The sequence below is a fragment of the Palaemon carinicauda genome, unplaced genomic scaffold, assembly GCF_036898095.1.
Source record: "Palaemon carinicauda isolate YSFRI2023 unplaced genomic scaffold, ASM3689809v2 scaffold45, whole genome shotgun sequence".
NCBI lineage: Eukaryota > Metazoa > Arthropoda > Malacostraca > Decapoda > Palaemonidae > Palaemon > Palaemon carinicauda.
In genome coordinates, this window is record NW_027171706.1 from 296996 (window position 1) to 323030 (window position 26035).

The following is a 26035-nucleotide window of genomic DNA, read 5'->3' on the forward strand; positions in this document are numbered from 1 at the left end:
ATTAGTGTTTTTCCAATTCAATTGATAAAATTTATTCCATCGCTCTTCATAATCAATTTTCAGCTTCTTCGCATCCAGTTTATTACATTCGAAGTGTCCCCCACATAGCAATTTTATAATCATATTCGATAACTTTTTCTTCCTACCTCTTAATACTTTTTCCTCCATTTCCTTGCTAAGGAAAACTCTTACTGCATTTTTCCTTTTTGTCAGCTCCAATGAGTACATTAGTACCTTATATCCACTACGTGATGTGTCCTTTGCCTTGTATTTTCACGATCTTCTCTCTTGTCGACTTAAGATATTAAATTTTCCTCTCCATTACATTTATCACCACCAATCTTTATCCAGTAATGCTACCATCATTCAAGAATTTTAATCCACAAATGGTAGACTTCCTTCTTTAGCCAGCCTTCGGACATTTTCTTAGGTGGATCAGGCTAATGTACATAGTTTTGTCATATATTTTTTCATAGCTGGACGACTGTCAAACCACCGACCCTTGCCATTTACCCGAGTTTACTGGGTAGGGCTAATTTTTGCAAGAGTTACAAATATGTTTATTTATATCTTCCTCCTGGGACAAAACCTATCCTTTATCAGTAATCACTTCATTGTAAAGGCAACCTGTTTACACCTTTAACAAGAATCCAAATTTACAACAGATTTTCTCGCGTTGAATATTTTCCAAAATGTTCACAACTAAGTCTGTGTTATTCTGAATTTTCATCTTGTTGTCTCTCCATTTCCTTTAGTGCATTTATTATTATTGCCATACTCTCTACCTGATTCTTCTTTTGATCTTGTTAGTCTCTTTGTATGGCAGGGTCCCACCCCACTCGCATCTCTTCTCACCACATCCATCCATCTAATATACAGATGCCCCACACTCCTCCTCCCTGTTACTTTAATGTTTTTGGCTTTGTTTACAGGTTCCACCACCACTTTTCTTATTACATGGTCTTAGTATCTCAAAAGAGATTTCCTAGCCTTATTTTTTGTGTTACATATAACACACATTCTTATATCTTAACACTCCTTTCTTTCCAGTAGTGATATTCTAATAATCCATCTCGCCATCCTCATCCCGATTTCTTTCAACAGTCCCTCTTCTCTTCTCCTAAGTGCCCAAGTTTCTTACTTAGCAAGGAACTGGAAGAATAAGTATCAAGAGGTAGTAAGAAAACGTTATCAACGTGATAATAAAGCCTGATGATTGTCTTGTAGATCTTCAGTTTGAGTCTTAAAGACATTTTCCTTTCTAAAACAACTTGATTACTTCTCTCCATATTCACCATGCTTCTTTCTCTGTGACTCACTGCTTTCTCAGTATTATCCTCCATTTGTGAATATTGATCCAATGTAGTTTAAACTCGTTGTTCTGTTATAATTATCTCAGTCTTTCTGATGTTTACCTTCATTCTTTTCCTTTCTAGAGTTCCTTTTCATGCTAAAAATCTTTCATGTAGGTCATGTATGTCTATCCACACACTCTATCTTCCTTTTACTGCTTTTTCTGGTATCTTAAACACAGTTTCCAAGTGCTTTAATTCTTTTGTAGTTCCCACAGTTGTCTTTTGTTCATACAATTTAATCATCCAATTCTCTTCTTAGTCACTTGGTATTTCCTCTACATCCCAAAGTCTTTTCCAATAGTGTATGCACCCACTTCACTTAGTCAGCTTTGTAATATTCATACTCTGTTACTACTTGTAACTCGATATTTTTTACTCAATGTTACCCTTATATTCCTGACTTTTGTGAGTTTTTGGCAAAGGTAAACATTCCTTTCAGCTTCCATTATATCTGATGTGATGATGTTAATCACAAAGTCAAAGATGTAGGGACCAAAAGCTAATCCTTTGTGTAGAACAAATCTCATCTTGAAAATTTCTGTACTTCTTGATCATATAACCTCCACCACTGTATCTTTAGCCATGTTATCATTTCCCCTTCTTAACTAGTCTGCTCTTAAAGCCTGACAACAATAAGCTGCATTGCATACTAACACTTTTGCCCTTTTTTTGTCTTGAAATTTATCTCTTCTGTTAGACGGTGTCTTCACCACAGTATGTGTTGTTAATTGTCGTAGAAAAGACCTCTGCAAATATACTATTAGTTTTTCTTTGTTCATTTTTCTACTGCTGTGTCCTTGGTGATGCATGTTGATATTTACATGATGACATTCAATGTGGCCATTTAGGTCACCTATTATGAATATGAGGTTCTTTCTTCCAATTTATTTGATGTCCTAATTTCATTCCTATCTCTCATTGCATTCAAAATACTTGATGCTCCCCACAGCTCTTATGTTAATCTCCTTGGCCTGGTCTCCTCTTCATCTTCTCTTTTGTATTCAAAAGATGCCTACTTACTTCTTCTATGTAACATGTGCCTCTTCCTCACTTAGCCTGGTCATTTAAAAGTACCCATCTTCACCTACTGGACTTGTTTCTTTAAACTCACATTTCCTTGATGTGGTAACGTTCAGGATAATATACATGTTTTTAGCATATATGTTTCCCTTATTCAGATGGTTATCTTTTCACCAGCCTTCTCCATTTAACTGGGCTTTGGACCTCTTCCCTGACCATTCCACAGTCCAACACAGTACCAATTTTCCTCCATTCTCCATTCCAATCCATCATCTTAAACATTTAGCATTCCTATCCATGATGCTAAATCCCACATGCTTGTTCCTTTTACAAAAAAGTTTATCTAATTTTAACACTCAATTCATTAATACCTGGTTTTATGGTTTATATTGTACCATTAAAATAAATTAACATTGTTAGATCCTGCATGTTCATTCATTTCAGTACTCCCCTCCCTACCAGTATACCCTCAGACTGTGGTCTTTCTGTCACTAGTCCTGATAGCCTTAATAGAGGTTCTTGGTTTTCTTCTGATCAATATACTGAGAACGCTTTCATCCTATTCCTCCTTGAGGCTTTTTGTATATTACGTGCTCATTAGAATATTGTTTCTCAAAGGTAACAGAAATGTGTTATCTCAAAGACTTGAACCCTCTCTTCCATACGTAGGCTTCTGATACATTTCCATCAATGAAAAGGTCATATTTTTGTGAACTTTGACATCGCTTGTGACCCTATCTGTTAAACAGTATGCTATACATAATTCAGTTCATCCATACTACTTTCCTACAGCATACATATACAGTAGTCAATTTCCACACTGTACTTGCAGTCTTTGGGGTGTATGTATTATATCGGCCACCTGTATGTATTATTACAACTAACTTAGAATACGGCAGCGTACGGGGGCCCCCTGTTAGGTAAGTAGGTTAGGACACGGCTTGTAGGTTAGGTTAGGGGGGAAAATTTAGGTTAGTCGATGTCCATTTTTAATCCACACAGAAGGAACTGGGCGCTGACATTCAAAGGCTCCCAATCTTTATACAGTCATGCCTTAAGTGGGGTTTACACGGTCGAACAGTTTGTCGAACCCCATTGTGTCGAACAGTTTGTCGAACCCTATTGTGTCGAACAGTTTGTCGAACCCCATTGTTGCACCTGCTTGTCAAACGGCTCGAAGCGGTGGTCAGAGCCACAAATGCATAGGGTTTGTGGACAATGAAGCCCTGCCCACAAAAGTCAGGCGAGAACAGGCTTTCCTTGAACCGTTTGACTATCGTGTACAACCAAATACACCATTCACACGTTCGAACATCACTCCAAACACTTGTCGACGAAGCGTTCGACCGTGTAAACCCGCCTTTATAAACGACTAGAAAATGTGAAGAAAATTCTCCCATTTTCTATGCACGAGACAGGAAATGGCCGCTGATATGCAAAGGCTCCCAATCTTTACTTCCTCTCCTAGGCACTAACAGGTTTTAATTAGTTGCTAGTTTTCAGTCGTCTCTCTAATCCAGGGTTCCAGTTTTAAAACCTTTTCTATAAGAAGATACTGCCAACCTGCTAACACTAAGTAGTTTATACAGTGAATAGTAGCTCAAAGGTATCTTCATATCTATACTCTTATGTAGCTAAGTTTATCGCACTGTTGAGCAGCTCAGGACTGAACTTGTACAGACTTGAACACTTATTTCAAATTTTCCTGATACTCTTGTCATTGATTTCAATCTAGCTCTTGTGTTATAATGCAGAAACTTCACTAGCTCGATGTGTTGCCCTGACCAACCTCTTGTCTTCATATCTAGGTAATGTCAGGATGTTAGAAAACTTTCAATCAATCAATCATATCTAGGTACTGTTACATGCCATACAAAGTCTTACAATTATGTTTCACAGTCTGCTTTTCCTTCCTTTAAGGTACTGTTCTTTTGCAGTAGAGTACTGTAGTTACACCATAAAGACTGTTTTTAATACCTTTTGTAAGTAAATAAATAGATAGATGCCAGTTTTTCAAAATATCCTCGGCCATTTCTCAAACTGCTGCTGCAGTTAACTCAAGCATTAATATTTCTTTTATTCATTCATAATTTACTGTATCTCCCCTTCTTTTATGCTGTTTATAAATTTCTGGTTCTGGTCTCAATCAGCTTTTTTATGACTTTTAGTAAATAATTAGTTTTGGGAGCCTTTTTAGCTTCTTGAAATGTTGTATTACATTCTGCCAGTTTCTTTATCATACAGTATCAAGGTAGTTTCCTTATTCAGATGGTTTAAAAACAACTCGCCTTATTGTTCCAATGTCTTTCTTTTTCTTCATCCTTTATATACTTTTTTATCTTCAACTTTTAGATCTCTAACCGTATTGCTTTTTTGAATAATTCCACTTTTGTTTGTTGTGTTGAGATCCCTCCTAAATTGTCGTCTTTTCTTTTTTAAGTTCTTGATATCTTGATGGTCCCTCCATAGCAATAGTTTCTGGATTAACTGATTGAGTAAGTGCAAAGTGTTGGGACTCAACTTTATTCTGGTTTCTACAGCAGAATGTTTTCAATGTTTCCTCTCAAAGTCATCGTATTCAAATACAGCACTCTACAATGTTGTATAAACTTTCTTTTTTTCCAGTTTATTGTCATATAAAGCACACCTCATAGCTTCCTTTTTTATTCTATATTTGCCTTTCAATTTCTGCATATTTAGTCCAACCATTTCATTTATTGTTATTGTCTTACTCTTTACCTGATTCTTCTTTTGATCTTATTAGTCACTTTGTATGGCAGGGTCCCACCCCACTCGCATCTCTTCTCACCACATCCATCCATCTGATCTGCAGATGCCCCACACTCCTACTCCCCATTACTTTCATGTTCTTAGCTTTGTTTATTGGTTCCACCTCCTGTCTTCTTATTACATGGTCTTAGTATCTCAAAAGAGATTTCCCTAGCCGTATCTTTTATGTTATATACAACACACATTCTGATATCCTAACACTCCTTTCTTTCCAGTAGTGATATTCTAATAATCCATCTCGCCATCCTCATCTCGATTCCTTTCAACAGTCCCTCTTCTCTTCTCCTAAGTGCCCAAGTTTCTTACTTAGCAAGGAACTGGAAGAAAAAGTATTAAGAGGTAGTAAGAAAACGTTATCAACGTGATAATAAAGCCTGATGATTGTCTTGTAGATCTTCAGTTTGAGTCTTAAAGACATTTTTCTTTCTAAAACAACTTGATTACTTCTCTCCATATTCACCATGCTTCTTTCTCTGTGACTCACTGCTTTCTCAGTATTATCCTCCATTTGTTAATATTGATCCAATGTAGTTTAAACTCGTTCTGTTATAATTATCTCTTTCTTTCTGATGTTCACCTTCATTCTTTTCCTTTCTAGAGTTCCTTTTCATGCTAAAAATCTTTCATGTAGGTCATGTATGTCTATCAACACACTCAACCCTCCTTTTACTGCTTTTTCTGGTATCTTAAATGCAGTTTCCAAAAGCTTTAATCCTTTGTAGTTCCCACAGTTGTTTTTTGTTCATACAATTTAATCATCCAATTCTCTTTCTAGTCACTTGGTATTTCCTCTACATCCCAAGTCTTTTCCAATAGTGTGTGCACCCACTCAACTTAGTCAGCTTTGTAATATTCATACTCTGTTACTACTTGTAACTCATATTTTTTACTCAATGTTACCCTTATACTCCTGACTTCCTGACTTCTGTGAGTTTTTGGAAAAGGTAAACATTCCTTTCAGCTTCCATTATATCTGATGTGATGACGTTAATCACAAAGTCAAAGATGTAGGGACCAAAAGCTAATCCTTAGTGTAGAACAACTCTCATCTTGAAAATTTCTGTACTTCTTGATCATATAACCTCCACCACTGTATCTTTAGCCATGTTATCTTTTCCCCTTCTTAACTAGTCTGCTCTTAAAGCCTGACAACAATAAGCTGCATTGCATACTAACACTTTTGCCCTTTTTTGTCTTGAAATTTATCTCTTCTGTTAGACGGCGTCTTCACCACAGTATGTGTTGTTAATTGTCGTAGAAAAGACCACTGCAAATATACTATTAGTTTTTCTTTGTTCATTTTTCTACTGCTGTGTCCTTGGTGATGCATGTTGATATTTACATGATGACATTCAATGTGGCCATTAGGTAACCTATAATGAATATAAGGTTCTTTCTTCCAATTTATTTGATGTCCTAATTTCATTCCTATCTCTCATTGCATTCAAAATTCTTAATGTTCACCACAGCTCTTATGTTAATCTCCTTAGCCTGGTCTCCTCTTCATCTTCTCTCTTGTACTCAAAAGATGCCTACTTACTTCCTCTATGTAACATTTGCCTCTTCCTCACTTGGTCTGGTCATTTAAAAGTCCCCATCTTCACCTACTGGACTTGTTTCTTTAAACTCACATTTCCTTGATGCGGTAACGTCCAGGATACTGTACATGATTTTAGCATATATGTTTCCCTTATTCAGATGGTTAGCTTTTCACCAGCCCTTTCCATTTAACTGGGCTTTGGACCTCTTCCCTAACCATTCCACAGTCCAACACAGTACCAACTTTTCTCCATTCTCTATTCCAATCCATCATCTTAAACATTTAGCATTCTTATCCATGATGCTGAATCCCCCATGCTTGTTCCTTTTACATAAATGTTTATCTAATTTTAACACTTAATTCATTAATATCTGGTTTTATGGTTTATATTTTACCATTAAAATAAATTAACATAGTTAGATCCTGCATGTTCATTCATTTCAGTACTCCCCTCCCTACCAGTATACCCTCAGACTGTGGTCTTTCTGTCACTATTCCTGATAACCTTAACAGAGGTTCTTGGTTTTCTTCTGATCAATATACTGAGAACGCTTTCATCCTATTCCTCCTTGAGGCTTTTTGGATATTATGTGCTCATTAGAATATTGTTTCTCAAAGGTAACAGAAATGTGTTATCTCAAAGACTTGAACCCTCTCTTCCATACGTAGGCTTCTGATACATTTCCATCAATGAAAATGTCATATATTTGTGAACTTTGACATCGCTTGTGACCCCATCTGTTAAACAGTATACTATACATTGTTCAGAGTTCATCCATATTACTTTCCCACAGCATACATATATAGTAGTCAATTTCCACACTGTACTTGCAGTCTTTGGGGTGTATGTATGATATCGGCCACCTGTATGTATTATTACAACTAACTTAGAATACGGCAGCGTAGGGGGCCCCCTGTTAGGTAAGTAGGTTAGGACACGGCTTGTAGATTAGGTTAGGGGGGAAAATTTAGGTTAGTCGATGTCCATTTTTAATCCACACAGGAGGAACTGGCTGCTGACATACAAAGGCGCCCAATCTTTATACAGTCATGCCGTAAGTGGGGTTTACACGGTCGAACAGTTTGTCGAACCCCATTGTGTCGAACAGTTTGTCGAACCCCAATGTGTCGAACAGTTTGTCGAACCCTATTGTGTCGAACAGTTTGTCGAACCCCATTGTTGCACCTGCTTTTCAAACGGCTCGAAGAGGTGGTCAGAGCCACAAATGCATAAGGTTTGTGGACAATAAAGCCCTGCCCACAAAAGTCAGGCGAGAACAAGCTTTCCTTTAACCGTTTGACTAACTTGTACAACCAAATACACCATTCACACGTTCGAACATCACTCCAAACACTTGTTGACGAAGTGTTCGACCGTGTAAACCCGCCTTTATAAACGACTAGAAAATGTGAAGAAAATTCTCCCATTTTCTATGCACGAGACAGGAAATGGCCGCTGATATACAAAGGCTCCCAATCTTTACTTCCTCTCCTAGGCACTAACAGGTTTTAATTAGTTGCTAGTTTTCAGTCGTCTCTCTAATCCAGGGTTCCAGTTTTAAAACCTTTTCTATAAGAAGATACTGCCAACCTGCTAACACTAAGTAGTTTATACAGTGAATAGTAGCTCAAAGGTATCTTCATATCTATACTCTTATGTAGCTAAGTTTATCGCACTGTTGAGCAGCTCAGGACTGAACTTGTACAGACTTGAACACTTATTTCAAATTTTCCTGATACTCTTGTCATTGATTTCAATCTAGCTCTTGTGTTATAATGCAGAAACTTCACTAGCTCGATGTGTTGCCCTGACCAACCTCTTGTCTTCATATCTAGGTAATGTCAGGATGTTAGAAAACTTTCAATCAATCAATCATATCTAGGTACTGTTACATGCCATACAAAGTCTTACAATTATGTTTCACAGTCTGCTTTTCCTTCCTTTAAGGTACTGGTCTTTTGCAGTAGAGTACTGTAGTTACACCATAAAGACTGTTTTTAATACCTTTTGGAAGTAAATAAATAGAACACCATAAAGACTGTTTTTAATACCTTTTGTAAGTAAATAAATAGATAGATGCCAGTTTTTCAAAATATCCTCGGCCATTTCTCAAACTGCTGCTGCAGTTAACTCAAGCATTAATATTTCTTTTATTCATTCATAATTTACTGTATCTCCCCTTCTTTTATGCTGTTTATAAATTTCTGGTTCTGGTCTCAATCAGCTTTTTTATGACTTTTAGTAAATAATTAGTTTTGGGAGCCTTTTTAGCTTCTTGAAATGTTGTATTACATTCTGCCAGTTTCTTTATCATACAGTATCAAGGTAGTTTCCTTATTCAGATGGTTTAAAAACAACTCGCCTTATTGTTCCAATGTCTTTCTTTTTCTTCATCCTTTATATACTTTTTTATCTTCAACTTTTAGATCTCTAACCGTATTGCTTTTTTGAATAATTCCACTTTTGTTTGTTGTGTTGAGATCCCTCCTAAATTGTCGTCTTTTCTTTTTTAAGTTCTTGATATCTTGATGGTCCCTCCATAGCAATAGTTTCTGGATTAACTGATTGAGTAAGTGCAAAGTGTTGGGACTCAACTTTATTCTGGTTTCTACAGCAGAATGTTTTCAATGTTTCCTCTCAAAGTCATCATATTCAAATACAGCACTCTACAATGTTGTATAAACTTTCTTTTTTTCCAGTTTATTGTCATATAAAGCACACCTCATAGCTTCCTTTTTTATTCTATATTTGCCTTTCAATTTCTGCATATTTAGTCCAACCATTTCCTTTATTGCATTTATTGTTATTGTCTTACTCTCTACCTGATTCTTCTTTTGATCTTATTAGTCACTTTGTATGGCAGGGTCCCACCCCACTCGCATCTCTTCTCACCACATCCATCCATCTGATCTGCAGATGCCCCACACTCCTACTCCCCATTACTTTCATGTTCTTAGCTTTGTTTATTGGTTCCACCTCCTTTCTTCTTATTACATGGTCTTAGTATCTCAAAAGAGATTTCCCTAGCCGTATCTTTTATGTTATATACAACACACATTCTGATATCCTAACACTCCTTTCTTTCCAGTAGTGATATTCTAATAATCCATCTCGCCATCCTCATCTCGATTCCTTTGAACAGTCCCTCTTCTCTTCTCCTAAGTGCCCAAGTTTCTTACTTAGCAAGGAACTGGAAGAAAAAGTATTAAGAGGTAGTAAGAAAACGTTATCAACGTGATAATAAAGCCTGATGATTGTCTTGTAGATCTTCAGTTTGAGTCTTAAAGACATTTTTCTTTCTAAAACAACTTGATTACTTCTCTCCATATTCACCATGCTTCTTTCTCTGTGACTCACTGCTTTCTCAGTATTATCCTCCATTTGTTAATATTGATCCAATGTAGTTTAAACTCGTTCTGTTATAATTATCTCTTTCTTTCTGATGTTCACCTTCATTCTTTTCCTTTCTAGAGTTCCTTTTCATGCTAAAAATCTTTCATGTAGGTCATGTATGTCTATCAACACACTCAACCCTCCTTTTACTGCTTTTTCTGGTATCTTAAATGCAGTTTCCAAAAGCTTTAATCCTTTGTAGTTCCCACAGTTGTTTTTTGTTCATACAATTTAATCATCCAATTCTCTTCCTAGTCACTTGGTATTTCCTCTACATCCCAAGTCTTCTCCAATAGTGTGTGCACCCACTCAACTTAGTCAGCTTTGTAATATTCATACTCTGTTACTACTTGTAACTCATATTTTTTACTGAATGTTACCCTTATACTCCTGACTTCCTGACTTCTGTGAGTTTTTGGCAAAGGTAGACATTCCTTTCAGCTTCCATTATATCTGATGTGATGACGTTAATCACAAAGTCAAAGATGTAGGGAACAAAAGCTAATCCTTAGTGTAGAACACCTCTCATCTTGAAAATTTCTGTACTTCTTGATCATATAACCTCCACCACTGTATCTTTAGCCATCTTATCTTTTCCCCTTCTTAACTAGTCTGTTCTTAAAGCCTGACAACAAGAAGCTGCATTGCATACCGACACTTTTGCCCCTTTTTTGTCTTGAAATTTATCACTTCCTTTAGACGGCGCCTTCATCACAGCCGTAGAAAAGACCATTGCAAATAGACTATTAGTTTTTCTTTGTTCATTTTTCTACTGCTGTGTCCTTGGTGATGCTTGTTGATATTTACATGATGACTTATTTGATGTCCTAATTTTATCCTTATCTCTCATTACATTCAAAATACTTAATGCTCACCACAGCTCTTATGTTAATCTACTTAGCCTGGTCTCTGCTTTATCTTCTCTCTTGTACTCAAAAGATGCCTACTTACTTCCTCTATGTAACATGTGCCTTTTCCTTACTTAGCCTGGTCATTTAAAAGTCCCCATCTTCACCTACTGGACTTGTTTCTTTAAACTCACATTTCCTTGATGTGGTAACGTTCAGGATAATATACATGTTTTTAGCATATATGTTTCCCTTATTCAGATGGTTATCTTTTCACCAGCCCTCTCTGTTTAACTGGGCTTTGGACCTTTTCCCTAACCATTCCACAGTCCAACACAGTACCAACTTTTCTCCATTCTCTAGTCCAATCCATCATCTTAAACATTTAGCATTCCTATCCATGATGCTAAATCCCACATGGTTGTTCCTTTTACATAAAAGTTTATCTAATTTTAACACTTAATTCATTAATACCATGTTTTATGGTTTATATTTTACCATTAAAATCAATTAACATAGTTAGATCCTGCATGTTCATTCATTTCAGTACTCCTCTCCTACCAGTATACAGTACTCAGACTGTGGTCTTTCTGTCACTAGTCCTGATAGCCTTAACAGAGGTTCTTGGTTTTCTTCTTCTGATCAATATACTGAGAACGCTTTCATCCTATTCCTCCTTGAGGCTTTTTGCATATTACGTGCTCATGAGAATATTGTTTCTCAAAGGTAACAGAAATGTGTTATCTCAAAGACTTGAACCCTCTCTTCCATACGTAGGCTTCTGATACATTTCCATCAATGAAAAGGTCATATTTTTGTGAACTTTGACATCGCTTGTGACCCTATCTGTTAAACAGTATGCTATACATAATTCAGTTCATCCATACTACTTTCCTACAGCATACATATACAGTAGTCAATTTCCACACTGTACTTGCAGTCTTTGGGGTGTATGTATTATATCGGCCACCTGTATGTATTATTACAACTAACTTAGAATACGGCAGCGTACGGGGGCCCCCTGTTAGGTAAGTAGGTTAGGACACGGCTTGTAGGTTAGGTTAGGGGGGAAAATTTAGGTTAGTCGATGTCCATTTTTAATCCACACAGAAGGAACTGGGCGCTGACATTCAAAGACTCCCAATCTTTATACAGTCATGCCTTAAGTGGGGTTTACACGGTCGAACAGTTTGTCGAACCCCATTGTGTCGAACAGTTTGTCGAACCCTATTGTGTCGAACAGTTTGTCGAACCCCATTGTTGCACCTGCTTGTCAAACGGCTCGAAGCGGTGGTCAGAGCCACAAATGCATAAGGTTTGTGGACAATGAAGCCCTGCCCACAAAAGTCAGGCGAGAACAGGCTTTCCTTGAACCGTTTGACTATCGTGTACAACCAAATACACCATTCACACGTTCGAACATCACTCCAAACACTTGTCGACGAAGCGTTCGACCGTGTAAACCCGCCTTTATAAACGACTAGAAAATGTGAAGAAAATTCTCCCATTTTCTATGCACGAGACAGGAAATGGCCGTTGATATACAAAAGCTCCCACTCTTTACTTCCTCTCCTAGGCACTAACAGGTTTTAATTAGATGCTAGTTTTCAGTCGTCTCTCTAATCCAGGGTTCTAGTTTTAAAACCTTTTCTATAAGAAGATACTGCCAACCTGCTAACACTAAGTAGTTTATACAGTGTATAGTAGCTCAAAGGTATCTTCATTTCTGTACTCTTATGTAGCTAAGTTTTTCGCACTGTTGAGCAGGTCAGGATTGAACTTATACAGACTTGAACACTTATTTCAAATTTTCCTGATACTCTTGTCATTGATTTCAATCTAGCTCTTGTGTTATAATGCAGAAACTTCACTAGCTCGATGTGTTGCCCTGACCAACCTCTTGTCTTCATATCTAGGTAATGTCAGGATGCCACAAAACTTTCAATCAATCAATCATATCTAGGTACTGTTACATGCCATACAAAGTCTGCTCTTCCTTCCTTCAAGGTACTGTACTTTTGCAGTAGAGTACTGTAGTTGCATCATAAAGACTGTTTTTAATACCTTTTGTAAGTAAATAAATAGATAGATGCTAGTTTTTTTCAAAATATCCTCGGCCATTTCTTAAACTGCTGCTGCAGTTAACTCAAGCATTAATATTTCTTTTATTCATTCATAATTTACCGTATCTCCCCTTCTTTTTTGCTGTCTATAAATTTCTTGTTCTGGTCTTAAATCAGCTTTTTTATGACCTACTTTTACAATAATTAGTATTGGCAACCCTTTTAGCCTCCTGAAAATTTGTATTACATTCTGCCATCTCCTTTATCATACAGTATCAAGTTATTTTCTTCATCGAGATGGTTTAAAAACAACTCCCTTAATTGTTCGAATTTCTTCCATTTTTTTCATTCTTTATATACCTTTTATTCCTCAACTTTTAGATAGATCTCTTTAACCGCATTGCTTTTTTGAATAATTACACTTTTCTTTTTGTTGACATCCCTCCTAAATTGTCCTCTTTTCTTTTCTAATTTCTTGATTCCGGGATTAACGGATTGAGTGAGTGCAAAGTATTGGTACTCGACTATACTCTGGTTTCTACAGCAGGATGTTTTTAATGTTTACCACCCAAAGTCATTGTATTCAAATACAGTACTGTATACTCTTTTTATAGCACTATTTATTGTCATATAAAGCCCATCTCGTAGCTTCCTTTTTCATTTCATATTTGCCTTTTAATTTCAGTTTTAGTCCAACCTTCATCATTGTTATTATCCCATATTACTGTACATAGATAAAGAAATTCTCTTTCTCACCCCCTTTAGGGAATCATAGCAGTGTCATTTTTATGATACACATATAGACCAGCAGTTTGAAGAAGTTTACAGGAATGAGGTTTCAAACTCTGAAAGTATCATATAAGATTAGCCTTGCTACAACCTTCCTTATGCGTGAAATTCTTAAGGGCATTTAGCACCCCTTTACAGCAATGCCACCCTGGCAGACTCCCTTTATTACAGACATTAGATAACCCCACATATATTTCCATTTCTTGATGCTACCTTGTTCATGTAACTGAACAGATCTGAGCTGCTAGTCTATTACTCTGTTACTACTTGTTTCACTTTTTTGCCAACTCAAATGTCTGACTTGATTATTTTCTTGCTTCTTAGAATAGATACTCCTGACTTCTTTGGAATTGTGCCAAAGGTGGACTCTCATTTGTCTCCCTTTTATCTGTCATGCCAACGTTACTAGATCAAAGCTGTAGGGAATAACAGCTGATCCCTAGTGTAGACACTCTTTCCTTGAACTTTTTTATCCTTTTTGCTAGAGGTTCTTATTTGAGTGGCTGCCTCTGCATACATATCCTGTACCAATCTTTAGCATCATTTTCAGAAACTTCCCTCCTCTCTCATATATCATCATAGTTCTTGCCTTGGTACCAAGTTATATATGCCTTTCTGTTTTTCTCTATATTTTTCCATTTTTAAATCACGAATAGTCCTTAGTCATTTCTGCTTTTCTCTGTATTCCATTTCATGTCTTAACCCTTTTACCCCCAAAGGACGTACTGGTACGTTTCACAAAAGCCATCCCTTTACCCCCATGGACGTACCGGTACGTTCTCGCAAAAAAAAAATGTTTCATATGATTGATAATTTTTTGAGAAAATTCAGGCATTTTCCAAGATAATTGAGACCAACCTGACCTTTCTATGACAAAAATTAAGGCTGTTAGAGCAATTTAAAAATAATATAATGCAAAATGTGTTGGGAAAAAAATAACCCCCTGGGGGTTAAGAGTTGGAAATTTCCAAATAGCCTGGGGGTAAAAGGGTTAATGCATAAATTGTATCTCCTGTACCCTTATAGCAGTTTCCTTATTCTGTCTTCAATAATTATTTCATAGATCTTCATTGCATAGGATATCGATTGTACCTCACTAATTAGAGCAGTCATGTGAATTGCATTTTTTGGGAACCAGTCGTCGTTTCTTCCAGTGGTATTCTCTCTTGGTGATAAATGTTACATATCAATTCCTTCACTCCAAAAATATTCTCACACCTCAACTGCTGCACCAACAGTTCGTGCTCCCTTTCTCTCCTTTACACTTAATTTTATTCTCTCCAAATCTCATTTCTGTTTATATATCTAACTTGTCCTACTTGTCTGTTATTCTTTTAGGGTTCTCTTCATTGACTAACTTCCAACAATTATCCCTTCCATCTCATTCTAATATTCTGCTCCTTTCGACAAAGCTCTTCCATTCTTTATCTGTTTGATGTACATCCAATTTTCAAGTTTCTTTATGCAAGTGTTTACTCTCTTGTGTATAATCTTTTGATCTTTTTAGCTTTTAACTCAAGCATTCTTATTTCTTTTATTCATTCATATTTTACTGTATCTCCCCTTCTTTTATGCTATCTACAAATTTCTTGTTCCGGTCTTAATCAGCTTTTTCATGACCTATTTGTAGTAAATAAATAGTTTTGCCAGCCCTTTTAGCCTCCTGAAATATTGTATTATATTCTGCCAGTTTCTTTATCATACAGTATCATACAGATGGTTTAAAAACCAACTCCCTTAATTGTTCGAATGTCTTCCATTTTGTTTCATCCTTTATATACTTTTTATTCCTCAACTTTTAGATCTCTTTAACCGTATTGCTTTTTTGAATAATTACACTTTTCTTTTTGTTGAGATCCCTCCTAAATTGTCTTCTTTTCTTTTCTAATTTCTTGATTCCGGGATTAACGGATTGAGTGAGTGCAAAGTATTAGTCCTCAACTATACTCTGTTTTCTACAGCAGGATATTTTTAATGTTTACCACCCAAAGTCATTGTATTCAAATACAGTACTGTATACTCTTTTTATAGCGCTATTTATTGTCATATAAAGCACATCTCATAGCTTCCTTTTACATTTCATATTTGCCTTTTAATTTGTTATAGTCCAACCTTCATCATTGTTATTATCCCATATACTGTACATAGTTAATAAAGAAATCTCTCTCTCTCACCACTTTTAGGGAATCATAGCAGTGTTTTTTATGATACACATATAGACCAGCAGCTTGAAGAAGTTTACAGGATTGAGGTTTCAAACTCTGAAAGTATCATATAAGATTAGCCTTGCTACAACCTTCTTTATGCATGAAATTCTTAAGGGCGTCTGGCACCCCTTTACAGCAATGCCACCCTGGCAGACTCCCTTTATTACAGACATTAGATAACCCCACACATATTTCCATTTCTTGATGCTACCTTGTTCATGTAACTGAACAGATCTGAGCTGCCAGTCTATTAATCTGTTACTACTTGTTTCACTTTTTTGCCTACTCAAATGTCTGACTTGGTTATTTTCTTGTTTCTTAGAATAGCTACTGCTGACTTCTATGGAATTATGGCAAAGGTGAACTCTCGTTTGCCTCCTTTTTATCTGACGTGACAACGTTAGTTACAAGATCAAAGCTGTAGGAAATAACAGTCAATCCCTAGTGTAGACAAACTTAATCCTTGAACTTTTTTATTCTTCTGCTAGAGGTTCTTATTTGAGTGGCTGCCTCTGCATACATATCTTGTACCAATCTTTAGCATCATTTTCAGAAACTTCCCTCCTCTCTCATATATCATCATAGTTCTTGCCTTGGTACCAAGTTATATGGACCTTTCTGTTTTTCTCTATATTTTTCCATTTTCAAATCACGAATAGTCCTGAATCATTGCTGCTTTTCTCTGCATTCCATTTCATGTCTTAATGCATAAATTGTATCTTCTGTACCCTTATAGCAGTTTCCTTATTCTGTCTTCAATAATTATTTCATAAATCTTCAGTGTGTAGGATATCGATTGTACCTCGCTAATTAGAGCAGTCATGTGAATCGCATTTTTTGGGAACCAGTCATCGTTTCTTCCAGTGGTATTCTCTCTTGGTAATAAATGTTACACATCAATTCCTTCACTCTCCAAATATTCTCACACCTCAACTGCTGTACCATCAGTTCGTGCTACCTTTCTCTCCTTTACACTTGAACCTATTCTCTCCAAATCTCATTTCTGTTTATATATCTAACTTGTCCTACTTGTCTGTTATTCTTTTAGGGTTCTCTTCATTGACTAACTTCCAACAATTATCCCTTCCATCTCATTCTAATATTCTTATCCTTTTGACAAAGCTCTTCCATTCTTTATCTGTTTGATGTACAGCCAATTTTTAAGTTTCTTCATGCGAGTGTTTACTCTCTTGTGTATAATCTTTTGATCATTTTAGCTTTCAACTCAAGCATTCTTATTTCTTTTATTCATTCATAATTGAGTGTATCTCCCCTTCTTTTATGCCATCTACAAATTTCTTGTTCTGGTCTTAATCAGCTTTTTCATGACCTACTTGTAGTAAATATTTAGTTTTGGCAGCCCTTTTAGCCTCCTGAAATATTGTGTTATATTCTGCATTTCTCTATCATACAGTATCAAGTTGTTTTCTTTATTCCGATGTTTTAGAAATAACTCCCTTTATTCTTCCAGTGTCCTTTTTTTATCCCTTTTATACTTTTTATCTTCACAACTCTTTGATCTGTATAACCGCATTGCTTTTTTGAATAATTACTCTTTTCTTTGTTGTGTTGAGATCCCTCCTAAATTGTTTTCTTTTCTTTGCTAAGTTCTTGATTTCTTGATGTTCCCTCCATAGCAATAGTTCCTGGATTAACTGAATTAGTAAGTGCAAAGTGTTGGGACTCGACTTTATTTTGGTTTCTATAGCAGAATATTTTTAATGTTTCCACTCAGTCATTGTATTCAAATACTGTACTCTACAGTACTGTATATGCTTTCTTTCTCCACTATTTATTGTCATATAAAGCACACCCCATAGCTCCCCCCTTTTTTTTTATTTGATATATGCCTTTTAATTTCAGTATATTTATTCAAACCTTCACCATTTTTATTATCCCATATATTGAATTTAGTTAATTAAGAAGTCTCCCTCTCATCCCCTCCAGGGAATCATGGCATAGTCATTTTTATAATACACATAAACCAACAGCCTCAAGAAGTTTACAGGAATGAGGTTTCAAACTCTAAGTACCGGATAAGATTAGCCTTACTTCAACCTTCCTTTTGCATGAAATTCTTAGGGGCGTATGACATCCCTTTACAGCAATGCCACCCTGGCAGACTCCCTTTATTACAGACATTAGATAACCCCACATTTATTTCTATTTTTAGATAGTACCTAGTTCATATAACCAAACAAATCTGAGCTGCCAGTCTATTACTCTGTTACTACTTGTTTCACTTTTTTTTCTACTCAAATGTCTGACTTGGTTATTTTCTTGTTTCCTTGAATTGATACTCCTGACTCCTTTGGAATTGTGGCAAAGGTGGACTCTGCTTTGTCTCCCTTTTATCTGTCATGATAACGTTACAAGATCAAAGCTGTAGGGAATACCAGCTAATCCCTAGTGTAGACAAACTTAATCCTTGAACTTTTTTATTCTTCTGCTAGAGGTTCTTATTCGAGTGGCTGCCTCTGCATACATATCCTGTACCAATCTTTAGCATCATTTTCAGAAACTCCCTCCTCTCTTATATATCATGATAGTTCTTGCCTTGGTACCAAGTTATATAGGCCTCTTTGTTTTTCTCTAATTTTTTAAAATTTCAAATCATGAATATTCCTTAGTCTTTTCTCCTTTTCTCTGTATTCCATTTCCTGTCTTTATGCATAAATTTTATCTTCAATACCCATATTGCAGTTTTCTTATTCTATCTTTGATAATTATTTCATAAATCCTCATTATGTAGAATATCAATTCTACCTCACTAATTAGAGCAGTCGTGTGAATCGCATTTCTTGGGGGGATCAGTCTTCTATTCCTCCAGAGGTATTCTCTCTTGGTGATAGATGTTACACATCAATCCCTTCACTCTCCGAATATTCCCCACACCTCAACTGCTGTACCATCAGTTCGTGCTACCTTTCTCTCCTTTACACTTGATCCTATTCTCTCCAAATCTCATTTCTGTTTATATATCTTAACGTCCTACTTGTCTGTTATTCTTTTAGGGTTCTCTTCATTGAATAACTTCCAACAATTATTCCTTCCATCACATTCTTACATTCTGCTTTTTTTGACAAAGCTCTTCCAATCTTTATCTGTTTGATGTTCGTCCAATTGTAAGTTTCTTTATGTTTGTGTATAATCTATTGATCTTTCTATCTTTTCATACAACTCTTTGCCCTTTCCACAACCCTTTTTTTTCTTTTGCACTTTTCCAAGCCAATCTATTTTTCTCTTGATTTATTCCTATCATAATAATAACTCTTTCTTTTGTTCCTATTTATCTTTTCCTGTATATTATAGTTCCATCATCAGACCTACATATAATTAGGTGGTCCTCTGCTAAATGTCTCCCAAATGTTCCTTTTTGGTTCTAAGAATCGTCATCATATTTCTATCTACCATGTATACATGTCTTCTGATAATCTAATGTTATAACAAACCCATTCCTTAAATCTCTTGTCTCTTGATCTCATAACCTGTCCCTCTTTAGCTTTGGCTGTCCTATCTTTTCTACTTTCTCAACTAGTCTTATCAAAAATTCTGACACCAATAAGCTTTGTTGCATACTAACACTTACGCCTTTTTTTGCATTGTATTCTTTCACTAGTTGAGTCTCTTTCACTACAGAAATTATTATTGATTGTTTTATCAAAGGCCACTGCAAATACACCAAGAATTCTCCTTCTTCATTCATTTCTTCATTCATAGCTGTCCTGTGTACTTGGTAAAGCTTGCGTACATCCAATGTGGCTGTTCAACTCACCTCAAATGGCTATATTGTATTATCTTCCAATTTTTTAGATGGCATAATTTCATCCATATCTCATTACATTCAAAATATATCATCCACAGCTTTATTTTTATGTTGTAATATTCTTGGTCTTGTCTTCTTTCCATCTTTTCTCTTACACTGAAAAGATGTTGACTTATTTTCTCTGTATAATGTAAGCTATTGCCACACTTAGCCTCGTCATGATGCCCCAATTCAATAATGTCCCAATTCAATAATGCCCATCTTCACCTTGTTTCTTTTCCCTCACATTTCCTTGGTGTGGTAACGTTCAGGATACTATACATGGTTTTAGCAAGTATGTTTCCCTTGTTCAGATGGCTATCCGTTCAGCAGGCGTCCCCCATTTACCCGGTCTTTGGGCCTGCACAGATTTGTGCTGGCTTAAGACTTATGAATACGAATGTTACTTTTCCTGTAACTGTAGTTATTTCATTTTGATGACAACTTATGTTTATACATTTAAGAAATTTTCTCTTATCGTTCTTGAAGGACCTTCTACAAAATTTCCACTGCCTAATATAGCATTTTGTTCCTCCACATTTTTAACCTACTGCCCATCCTTTTCCTCTTGTATATATTGTGATTGCTTTACTCTTTATCTACTTGTTAAGTTGTATAGTCTTTCTATGTTTTTGTCTGCTTTTGGATGACCTTCTCCAGATGCTTCTAGATAATCATATGGTTATAAGTGTCTTACACATCAGGGTTTCTGTGAACCAATTTAAACTTTTTACTCCACCTTTCCCTTTAAATTTCTTAATTCAGTTCATTTCAATAACACTACCTGAGTGGTCTTTTATATATTATTTTATTTTTCTTTATATATTTCATGTACTTAGTCACTTTCATGTTTTTCCATCATCCCTCTGCCAATTTGTTATCTTTAGGCTGTTAATTCTCTCTCTCTCAGAATACTTTGGTTGCAATATTTACGGCCACTATTTCTTTGTAATCTTTTTTCGTTTATGTATTCCATGTTTTTATTCTTTTGACAACCTTGTACATCATCCCTTTTTTCTTAATAAATACAAAAGCTGCATTCCTTACCTGTAGGGGCAGCGTAGTCCTCTTCTTTGTAATATCAATATTAATTATAGTAAAGTAAATACTTTCAACTTTTGGCTCTTGTATATTAATAACTTCTCTCAGTGTATCTTACAAACTGCTATCCATTAATTGATTTATATCTCCCTAAGCTGTGTCTTGAATTGTAATCTTCAAATTAGATTGTCAGATCCTGCAAGGTTGGTCAGATCCTGCAAGGTTGGTCATTTAGTACTCCTCCTCCTACCAGTATGTCCTCAAACTGTGGCTTTTCTATCACCTTTTCTGATAACCTTAAAAGTTGTTCTTGCTTTTCTCTTATAGTCAGCATAGTTGGAATACTTGATACATTTTTTACAATGAAAATCTCCTAACGTCGGTTTGGGAGTTTCCTTTTGCATTTTCTTTTCAAGTTTCATTGACTCAACTCTGAAATTTGGTATAAACTGTATGCCCTTTAGATTAGTTTTCCTCTGTTTTTTCCTATAATTCAGGTTTTCAATTTCTCTTGTCAACTCTTTGTAATGTCGATCACTTTCCAGGTAGTGATTATCCTACTACAGTATTTAATATTCCATTGTTCATATCCTAATACTTCACTGCAGTTTCCGTAATTCAGCTTTTAGAATTTGCTGTATTTGATGATTATAATAATTCCATCTTTGTCCTCTTCCCTTACCATTCCACAGTCTAAAAGAGTATCAACTCTTCCCCATTCTCTATTCCAATCCATCGTCTTAAATGTTTAGCATTCATATTCATGATGTTAAATCCTACATGCTTGTTCCTTTTATATAAAAGTTTATCTAATTTAGATACAATTCATTAATACAGTACCTGGTGTTATGCCTCATATTTTAAAACTAAAATCAATTAACATTGTACATTCTCCAACCTTTAAATAAGATTTCCTTCATACTATATTTGACCTAATTATTTCAATAGTTTCTTTTACTATGTATCTATTTTCAGCCAAAGGACACTGTTTATTTTTCTCTTTATCTGCATAGTTACTTTTCTTAGTTCTTTACTTACTCCTATCAATAACCCTCTTCCCTTTAGTTCTTATTATTAGTATCCATTTTATATTATAACCCAATTATCATATTTCTCATCTTTTCCAGTACCCTGCTTATATGATGGAAGGCTCACTGTGTCAGTGTTTCCTCCAGTTACGTCATTTTTTTTGTACATGTTATGATTTTTCGTTAATTTATATTCTATTCCTATTTTAATTTTTTCCTCCAATTCCTTCATTCTGTTATCACATTTTCATTGTGTTCTCACTTCAGAAGTCCCTCCCAACTACCTCTTTATTTCTCATTCAGATAACTCCTTCCTAGTTGTACATATTCACAACTGCTGTATAGTGGCTACTTTCTAATTGGTAAGGGTAGAAGAGAGTCCTATGGTCTAAAATTAAACCCTTGCTCTCTAAGTTTTGTATAGTGACATAGTCTGTCTTCTGCTGTCTTGGGTTAGAGTTCTCCTTCTTGAGGATAAACTCATGCACACTATGCGGTTTCTTTATTTCCTTTCCTCACTGGCTTGTTTTTCCTTTTGAAACTCTTGGCTTATAACATCCTGCTTTTCCAGCTTGGTAACAGCTTAGCTAGTAATAATGAAAACAATAATGATAGAAATAATATTTAATTACATTTGTTCTTAAGTATTCATTTACTGTGGGATTCCTACTATTCTCCGGCCGTTCTGTAAATGTACGCAACTTAGGTCTGCTGTAACCACTTTTACTTCTTCTATGAAGGTTACAGCTTGGCAATTAACTTAGTGCTTTTCAAGCATTTCTCTCATCTTACTGACATCTAACCTCCTTTTCAATCTAATCTGACGGAATATTATCTCCTAGTTTAAAGCTTGAATAACTTTCATTTGCTAACAAATCTTATTTTAGGCCTTATATATATAGTACGTTTTAAATTTCAATACACATATTCATGGATACATTCCCAAACACTTGAGCATAGTTGCATTATGATAAAATGAAGATACACCTATACACAAATATCCATTCATTTTGTGTCATCATTTTTTATACAATATTACACAGTACTTATACCACCATACATACATACACCGAGGCACTTCCCCCAATTTTGGGGGGTAGCCGACATCAAACATATGAAACAAAAAAGGGGACCTCTCCTCTCTACATTCCTCCCAGCCTGACAAGGGACTCAACCGAGTTTGGCTGGTACTGCTAGGGTGCCACAACCCACCCTCCCCCAGTATCCACCACAGATGAAGCTTCAAAATGATGAATCCCCTACTGCTGCTACCTCCGCGCTCATCCAAGGCACCGGAGGAAGCAGCAGGGCCTATCGGAACTGCGTCACAATCGCTCCCCATTCATTCCTATTTCTAGCACGTGCTCTTGCCTCTCACATCAATCCTCCTATCACCCAGAGCTTTCTTCACTCCATCCATCCACCCAAACCTTGGCCTTCCTCTTGTACTTCTCCCATCAACTCTTGCTTTCATCATCACCTTTAGCAGACAGCCATTTTCACTTCTCTCAACATGGCCAAATCACCTCAACACATTCATATCCACTCTAGCTGCTAACTCATTTCTTACACCCGTTCTCAGCCTCACAACTTCTTTCCTAACCCTATCTACTCGAGATACACCAGCCATACTCGTTAGACACTTCATCTCAAACACGTTCAATTTCTGTGTCTCCGTCACTTTCATTCCCCACAACTCTGATCCATACATCACGGTTGGTACAATCACTTTCTCATACAGAACTCTTTACATTTATGCCCAACCCTCTATTTTTTACTACTCCCTTACTACCCCCAACACTTTGCATCCTTCATTCATTCTCTGACGTACATCTGCTTCCACTCCACCATTTGCTGCAACAACAGACCCCAAGTGCTTAACTGATTCACCTCCTCAAGTAACTCTCCATTCAACATGACATTCAACCTCGCACCCCCTTCCCTTCCCGTTCATCTCATAACCTTACTCTTATCCACATTAATTCTCAACTTCCTTCTCTCACACACCCTTCCAAATTCTGTCACTAATCGGCCAACCAGTACAGTATCATCCGCAAACAACAACTGATTTACCCCCCATTCATGGTCATTCTTGTCTACCAGTTTCAATCTTCGTCCAAGTATTTGAGCATTTACCTCTCTCACCACTCCATCAACATACAAGTTAAACAACCACGGCGACATCACACATCCCTGTCTCAGCCCCCCTTCTCACCGGAAACCAATTGCTCATTTCATTTCCCAAAAAACTACAAAAAAAACTTAGGAAAACGCCCGAAAACAACGAATTACTCACAAAACATCCGAAAACAGTGAAAAACACAGTAATACGCCCGAAAACTATGAAAAACATTGAGCTAATGTCCGAAAACATCGGAGGAACACATTGATAAATTCGTCCAAAAACGACAAATTACACACAAATCAAGTCGGAAAACGGGGAAAAACGCAGAGATACGATCATAATAGTAAAAAAACAGCAAAAAAAACGTCCGAAAACATTATGGTAAAAGTAAAAAAACGACAAATTACCCAAGAAAAGTCTGAAAACTGTGAAATACCCAAAAATACGTCTGAATACGACGAAAAATGAATAATTGTCCGAAAACGGTGAAAAAAAAGTTAAAAAACAACAAAAGACACTGAAAAATCATCCGAAAACGCCGAAACACAATGTAAAAACGTCCAAAAAAGACGAATAATAATTTACAATAAATGCCTGAAAACTGTAAAACACCTAAAAATGAGTCCGAAAACAACAAAAAACACTGAGAATACGTCTGAAAGCACAGAAACACAATGAAAAAACATCTGAAAACGACTAATTAAACAGACGTCCGAAAACGACGAGAAGAAACGAAAAAACCTCCGAAAACGCCAAACGCAATGTAAAATAGTCTGAAAATGACGAATTACAAACAAATAATGTCCAAAAACGGTGAAAAACCCAAGAAATATGTCCGAGTAAGATGAAAAACACGGAGGAAGAGACACGCTAGCTATGGTAAGCAGCTGTTCTAGGAACACACTCCAAAATCAAACCATTGTTCTCTAGTCTTGAGTAGTGCCATAGCATCTGTACCATGGTCTTCCACTGTCTTGGGTTAGAGTTCTCTTTTAGTCCTCTGATTAGTGGCACCATCTGTTACTTCTGGCACATATTTCTAACCTTGATCACCAACTGGGGGGACCTTTTATACAGCTTTAATTGAACAGTAGGTAGTCACTTTCGCAACTTTATTTTTAACTCTCTATTCAGTCTCCATGAGTTTTCTAGTTAGCAAACGGTATTCCATGATTTCTTCTCTTTGCTTTTAATAATGTTGTATGCATTTAGAAATTGGAAAGTCTATAGGATCCTTCATGCACACTTGTGCAGCTTGCTTCATTGCTATGACAGCAAACGACTTGTTTGACTCTTGATAGACCCTAACATATACCTTGAATTCTTTTTAATCACTTGCAACTATATCCAGACTAACATTGCAATGTTTATATGTCACATGTATCTCAAATTTCTCAAGTATGTGCTTTAATATATTCCTCTTTGCCAGTTAATTTTCTTATAATCAGCTCGATATAAAAAATGCTTCTGTTGTCGTCACCTCTGGTAAATTGCATGGGTTTTATCTAGCACCTTCTCCAACATATATGTCTTATTCTAGAGTTTTAGCATTTTAACATACTCCTTTCCTTTCTGTATTATTGTTGGCTTACTCAGTTTTACCTCTCACATTGTTCCTTACATTTCTTTAGCATGTTTTCATGTATTGGTCAGCCATGGAATTTTTTTTACTAGAAATGTTTCCGATGCTTATCTGTGGTCCTCCGTCATACTTAAATCCAGTTATGTTTTCATTCAGATGTGGTAACGTTCAGGATACTGTACTTGGTTTCAGGATATATGTTTCCCTTATTCAGATGGTTATCTTTTCACCAGCCCTCTCCATTTAACTGGGGTTTGGATTTCTTCCCTAACCATTCCACAGTCCAACACAGTACCAACTTTTCTCCATTCTCTATTCCAATCCATCATCTTAAACATTTAGCATTCCTATCTATGATGCTAAATCCCACATGCTTGTTCCTTTTCCATAAAAGTTTATCTAATTTTGACACTCAATTCATCAATACGTGGTTTTATGGTTTATATTT